A 7,470-nucleotide genomic window follows, 5' to 3' on the forward strand; every position below is an offset into this window, starting at 1 on the left:
TTAGTCGACAAGGCCACAAGAATGACAAATATGTGTCCATTGATCAAGTGAAACAAGTTTTCTATGTCGAAGATCCCGTTGATTCCAACTGGTCAGTCGTATTGACCTCAACAACTAGAGACTATCACGAGATATACAATGATGATGATCTTGGAGACACAATTCTAGAAAACCCTCCATTCTGCTCTAACATCCCCATAGTTGATTCTGGTGTTGATGACGACGAAGAGTCTAATGCTGGCAATAAAAGAAAGGATGGCGAAGGAATCTGGCTGAAGAAGCGATCCAAGGATAAATAATTTGTTGTATGATATGTATGAAATGCTAAAAATATGATATAATTACTTGGAGTTTTATTACTTGGAGTTTTATTATGAGTGTAAGTATTAGAATTTGTAGAAGCAACTGATAAAAATATGTAAATGCTTTATGTGTTCTGCTGTATGTTGTTATACGTTGAAAAGGCGATTGTGTAGTTAATTATATATCTTGCATTAGATGTGTGTTGTGCTAGAATGATTATGATAATCCTAGTATGATGATAATCTTATCTATTATTCCTACTCCTTTTGGTTAATGCAGGAAATATGGTAAAGAAAGGAAAAAAATCTAAAAAACAGTCTAAAGAATCATTGGATGAAAATCACATTGTTCCAGCGGACACCATTGTTCCAGCGGTACCAAATCCTGACCCGGTTGCTCTAGCGGACACCATTGTTCCCCAGCAGACAGCTCCACAACCCACTGAAAGTACTACACAATCTACCAAAAGCAGGACATCTGGAGCAGCACGAGGCGTTTGTGCTATGCACAAAGTGGTGATGAAGAAAGCGCGGGGAGAGAAATTGAATTTGCGGTTCAATCGAGTTGCAGTTCCAGTTGGAGACGAACGACACAAACTGCAGTCCTACATAGGTATGCTGGCAAGGACAATGGTGCCAATTGACATTCCGACTTGGCCAAAGGTTGACCCTGAACTGAAACAAAAAATATGGAATGATCTTGAGGTATGTCATTTACAATCGCAATTGACATTAATCTCATGGTTTTTATTTAAAAAAATTGGCACTGTCTGAACTTGTTAAATTTGTGCTTCAGGATACGTTCGAACTGATTCCTGAAAGTCGGAAGAGGATTCTACAGTCGGCAGGCGCAAAATGGAGAAATTTTAAGGCTAAATTGACAGCGAAACATGTGATGCCTTTTGTTAGGCAGAAGAAGAAGCTACAGAAGCCACCAAAGCAATATGCTTTTGTCGGGAAGAAAGCATGGAGACGATTTGTTGCAGCTAGAGTCACAAAAGAGTGGGAGGTATGCATTACTTACATATATATATATATTTAAATTTAGGACCATATTTTTTTTTGATTTTTTGGGAGTAGATTTAATTGTAAAAATACAGTAATCAACAAGATTTATTTTGTATACAGGAAGAGAATAAAAAACAGAGTGAAAGAGTGGGACAACGGAAATATTCACACCGAGTGTCAAGAAAAGGATACATCGGATTGGAAGAAGAAGAAGTAAGAGTCTTATCATTTTTCTTGTAGTATTCATATTTTCAATTTTATGAATGTATCTTAATTTTTGTAGAAACGCTCGGGGAGGTTGGAGCCTGAAGAAAGGCCAGATAGGGCAATTATGTGGAAAAAAGCCCGTATGACAGAAGATGGGACTCTTGACCCAGAACTGGCAGAAAAAATTCAACAAATTGTAAGACTTATTATAATTTTTTGCTTCTTTAATTTTCCAATCATACCTAATTACTCTCATGGTTTTAACAGGATTCCTTACTCGAAAAGCAAAGAAATGGTGAATTCAAGCCGGATGGAACTAATGATGTACTCACCAGTGTATTGGAAACTCCCGAGCATGCGGGAAGGGTTCGTGGGGTTGGAAACTTCATACCTCCAACATTGTACTTCGATTTACCGAAACAGACAAGAAATCACGTTACCAAAGAGCAGTTTCATAATCTTGAGTTGCAAATTGCTGAGTTGAAAGCTTTGGTTGCTGGGGGCAATCTACATTCACCAATGTCTGAAAAAGCAAGTTGTCCTGGGGTAAAAGAACAAGAACAAGAACAAAAGAACAGAAGGAAAGTTGCAAAAGATTTGATGGAAGATGAATTGATGACCGTTGAGGATAAAGATGGTGCAGATTTTGTTGTTATTATTCCTCCTCCTGGTCCACCGGGACAAAAGGTATACAATTACAGTGTATACTTGATTGATTTCTATGATAATATTGCATGTTATTAAATTGTTTGAGCCAATAGTGTCTATTTTGATTTATAATTATAAACTATAGGGTCCTCGCAAATGTGAAATGGCAGTGGAGAGCATTGATAACAAGGTAGCTTTTGGTGTTGTTTTTGATGACGGAGATGAAATGAGTAGAGAGGTTCATGGAGTGCCTCTAGAACCAGGGTTTGTTCGTGTTGGGGTGGACGGAAGCATCTAGGACGATGCTTTGGTGCCTGTTCCTGTGGTTGGTGAGATAGAAACCGTCCAGCAAGCCATCGGTTCTCATTTGGCATGGCCCAAAGACATGATCATATACACCTCCACTACTGGTTCCGAGGTATATAATTTAATTACAAACCAAGTGTCATTATTTTTAGGAGGTTGTACAAATTTGCACTAAAGTGAATAATAACGGTTATATGCTTAAATATTTATTTACAGAAAAGGAAAAATGCGCGGAATGTGAGTGAGGTGCAAAGAATGCATAATGCATTTAATTCTGTGAAGCCAAAGGACAATGTGCCTCCTCGCTTTAGGCTTTTGTACAAATTTGCATCGACAGTGATGAAGGAAAGTGGAAATTCGATACCGGTTCCATGTGATTTTCAAATCTTTGGAATTGAAAGAACTGTATATTTGCTTCATGAGAACATACTTGAATTGCTAGAGTTTAAAATGATTGGACAGTCTGCTATATCAATATACATGGCGTAAGCTTCTTTTTATACTTTTTTAGAATCTGGTCTCATTTTATATAGTAATGATCTATTTACAGAAAATGTAATTTGTATTTTTTTTATTTTTTAGGTATTTGTATTCAGTGTTTCGGGATAGGCCGGGTAGAGATTTGTCATCGATGTTTGCTTTTCTTCATCCGTCCACATACAAGTTGAATGATGAATTTAATGAATATGTTGTGCAAAGGCTGAAAGATGGAGTTCTTCGGATGAACTTTATGCCTTATAACTACAAGTATGTCTCTTTTTGTTTGTCCTATTTTAAAATATTGTATGGCCTTGATTAGTCATATAGTTGTTGGTAAATTAATTATAATGTATATAAAATTGTCGGATATGTATTTTTTAAATTACATTTTGCTCACTTTAATTTGTTTATAATGAAAACAGTTTACATTGGATTTTAGTTGTGTTTTGGGAATCAGAAATTTTCATCCTTAATCCATTGCCTCATCATCCTCATCCCCAGGACCTTGAAAAGGCTTTAATGCGGTAATTTTTTACTTCAACTTACAATTATATATTGAATGTAATCGGTAATTAACGGATTTGACACTGTATTTTATAATTATAACATTTACAGGGCAGTGAGATCTTATAATGCTCAAGAAGGACGGGTAAACAAGAATCCCAAAATTAAAAACCTTGTTGTGAGTATTTAGTCGATTTTTTTTAATTTTTCATTTTTGTAAAATATGGAATTATGATTAATCTTCCCCGTTCACTAATTGTCAACAATTTATTGGAATGTATAGGGATGCCCTAAACAACCAGGTGGCACAGAATGTGGATATGTGGTCATGCGATATATGAAAGATTTAATTGAGGACCAGGAGATGAAGTTGCTAGACAAGGTATATTTTTTACTTTTCTTAATTGTATGAATATTACTTTTCAGTTGGTTGAGGAATGACATAAGTATATTTGTGTTCCAGTGGGCCTCCAAGAGTCGCAAGTCTTATACAGAGGAGGACCTTGACATCGTTCGCTATGAGACGCTTGATTATATCCAATCCATCATGTAGTTGTTGGCGACTCTAGCTTGGCGACTGGTACCTATATTGCAATCTGAAAAACACCTTTATTTTGGTTACATGTATTCGGATTGTAACTAGTAATTAGAAAATATGGATGAATGTCTAGTACTTCATGTTTGGTGGTTTAGATTTGAAACTATGTAGCTAGTATGGTGGGATGATAATTTGGATGTTTGGAGATTGGGATGTTAATTTGGATGGCTGGAGATTGAATGATAGTTTGGTAAATATTGGAGCTGAATTTGGTTGTTAAATGGCAATTGCTTGGTTTTCTGGCAATTTTTTGGCATCTGTGTTTCTGATTTTTGCATGGATAAAACAGGTGATCAGACATCATTTTATACAAACCAACTGATTTTAAAACAAAGCCATTTATCATCATTTTATTGACATAAAACTGGTGTTAATGTAATACTATAAACATCTGCTACAAAATAAAAAAATGATGTCTATCAAAGCTTGATACATCAGTTCTAGTTGACCATTGACATCAGTAAAAACCGATGTTAAAGACTACAGCAAAAAAAAACTTGAAACAAAAAACTGATGTTATTAATCATCATAGACATCAGTTTGTCAAAAATAGACATCAGTTACCAATGAAGAACCGATGTCAAAGGTACTATTAACATCGGTTGTTTGATGAAAACTGTTGTTACTGGTACTAGTAACATCAGTTTATTGTTTAAATTGAAAGATTTTGCTTAGCTCACATATATTTAAATTGATAAAAATATCATATTATGATGTTATATGAAGATTAGATATGCATGGGAAATTTAATATCAAGATATAGAAATCGGTTTTAAACTTGGAACTGATGTTTTATGCTCAATTTAACATCAGTTTAAAACCGATGTTAAATAGGGGGGTCTTTAACATCACCCACGAAGACATCGGATTTTTACATACATAGACATCGGTTTTTAACCGATGTCTATTGACGTTTTTCTAGTAGTGATAGTTATTTTTCCTGAAGCCTATCTATATCCAAGTAAGGGGGTGGCCTATATTTGTCCATAAACTAAACAGTGCAGATAATTCACAGTACCCAAAAACTGTGTAAGGTTAAAATACAAGATTAATAATGACATTGGAGACTAATCTGAAGAGAAAGAACTTTAAAATAGTTGAAGATGTAGGAATGATTAGGATGTTGGGGAGACATCTACAGAATGCAGAGACCATGTTACCAACTACACAATTTAATTCAAAAGATGACAAGGATGATGATGAGAAGAAGCATGATGAGCAAAAAACTTCTGGTTGAAATCCAAGTCACTTTTCTAAAGCAACTAGCTGCAAAATAAAAGATAAGAAGTAGGATGAGAAAAAGAGGGATGATATTAAAAGAGGAGATGAAAGTATCTGAAAGAAGGAGGATGATGGTGAAGGTACCAAGAAAAATGTCCTACCAATCCATATCCAACAAGCTCAATCCACTAAGCCTACAAACTCAAACACTCAACTACCTTTAACCTTTAAGCCAAAACTTTTGTTCAAACAAATTGCAAACACTCTACATAAAATACCAATCACCTCTAGCCAAACCACTCTAAAGAAAATCTCAAACCTACCTTCATTTAAGCCACCAATCAAAACTCATTTCAAAACTGTTGGGAGAAAACCTAAGAAGCTGCAAATTTGATCGGACTTATTTTCTACCATTAAATTGGTGGATGACAGATGATGACTACTTCCAACAGTTAGCTGTAGAAATAGTCAAAGTTTGGGTTGTATCATTGAGAGAAGTCAGGATCTACTATCAAGATGTCTCCTTCACTCTGCTTAACCGGGGATTAATGGACATATTTTTAACCACTAAAATTAAGAGGGTGATTAGCTTAATGAAGGATAAGGACACAAGTACAAAACCATGGAGGGCTATGATGTGAGTATGGTTAATAGTAAGAGAAGAAAGAAGAGAAAAACAAAGAGTTGAAAGAGAGAAAAGGGAAAGAAAATATGCTGAAGAAATAAAAATGTTTGAGCAAAGATCTAATGAACTCAAGGCAAAGAGGTTGAGCAGGAAATATAAGGATTGACATTTTCTAAACATATAAGCAGAAAGATTCTAAAGATTTAGAGTAAATTACTTGAACAATTATTCATTGGATTACCGGCTCAAGCTTGTGGAAGCTTTAAGGGGGACAAATCATAGAGGAACTTTAAGTTCTTGTAAATCTAAAGAAACTCATTAAAAAAGAATCAGGCTATAAGAAGTTTATCTAATGAATATACTTATTGAACTCAGGTAATCACTCAGTGTATAAAAATTTGTATTTATTAATGTGTAAATTTGTGTGTATTTATTTATTTTGTAACTTGGGGTTAGTCTTGTTATCAGGCATGAATTTGTGATAAGCAATCTTCTCACAAATTGGGGTAGATTTTTGCGCAAGACATGTATGTACAGTAACAAGACTAAGTCACATTGACAACCATAAAATTTAGTTGTATGATAGTCTAAATATGTGTTTTGTATTGTATTACTTGAGTCTGTAAATATGTTAACGATCAGACTGGAGTATTTTTCTGTGAACAGTCTCAAACCTAAGAATAAACTCTGGAAGAAGATAAAAAAAGATCATGCCTCAAAGAAAGGATGAAGAAGTTTGGAGTTGAATAAATATGTTTTAGGAAACATGTTCTAAGTCAAGTTATCTACAAATCATAGATCAAGTCATATAGAGAAGTCATTCGAGAACTCCAGAATGACTTATCGAGAAGTTCAAAATGGCTTATAGAGAAGTCTCGAAGATATTGACAAGTTAAATGAAGACATGAAGGTTGGAGATATCGATAAGTCATTTCTGCATATAGAGAACTCAAAAATATCGACACGTCAAAATGAAGATATGAAGATTAGAGATATCAACAAGTTAATTTCTCATTAGAGATCTCAGAGATATCGACAAGTAAAATGCATATAGAGATCTCAGAGATATAGACAAGCCATGTCTACATGTAGAGATTTGGAGACTCGACAAGCCAAGTTCACTTATAGAGAACTCAGAGACCTCGACAAGCCAAATTCACTTTTAAAGAACTCAGAGATCTCGATAAGCCATTATACTTATCGAGATGTCAGTTCTCTATACAATAAACTGGAGATCTCGATATGAACCTCAAGGACAGAATGGAGACAAGTTAAAGATTCAATATTATCAATTAACAAATGATCTAATCACTTAGATTGAAAAGTCTACAACAACAGCTTGAAGAGTGCAAGATCAAGGGTCAGTATTAACTGACAAAGGAAGGTCACATACCTTCAAAATTTAAAAAGATTCACTAAGCCAGAAATGGAAAGTTTTATAGATAACTTAAAGTAGGGTTTATTACATCTTATTGCATGTTGTGTAAACCTGTGTTTACAAATCTATAAAGTAAACACCAGTCCATTATTTTAAAGGGTAACAAACAGATCTAGATTATCTTGCACTCTCT

At 34.6% G+C, this 7,470-nt stretch overlaps 1 long non-coding RNA gene across 1 annotated transcript; it reads left to right on the top strand.

Annotated features, from left to right (window-relative positions):
* The first annotated feature begins 3,565 nt into the window (after positions 1–3,565).
* LOC141683835 (uncharacterized) lies at positions 3,566–4,193 on the top strand. Its single transcript, XR_012560460.1, has 3 exons — positions 3,566–3,633; positions 3,739–3,837; positions 3,919–4,193. It is a non-coding gene; the product is annotated as an uncharacterized LOC141683835 (long non-coding RNA).
* Positions 4,194–7,470: the final 3,277 nt, after the last annotated feature.

The sequence above is a fragment of the Apium graveolens genome, chromosome 9 (genome assembly GCF_009905375.1).
Source record: "Apium graveolens cultivar Ventura chromosome 9, ASM990537v1, whole genome shotgun sequence".
NCBI classification, from domain to species: domain Eukaryota; kingdom Viridiplantae; phylum Streptophyta; class Magnoliopsida; order Apiales; family Apiaceae; genus Apium; species Apium graveolens.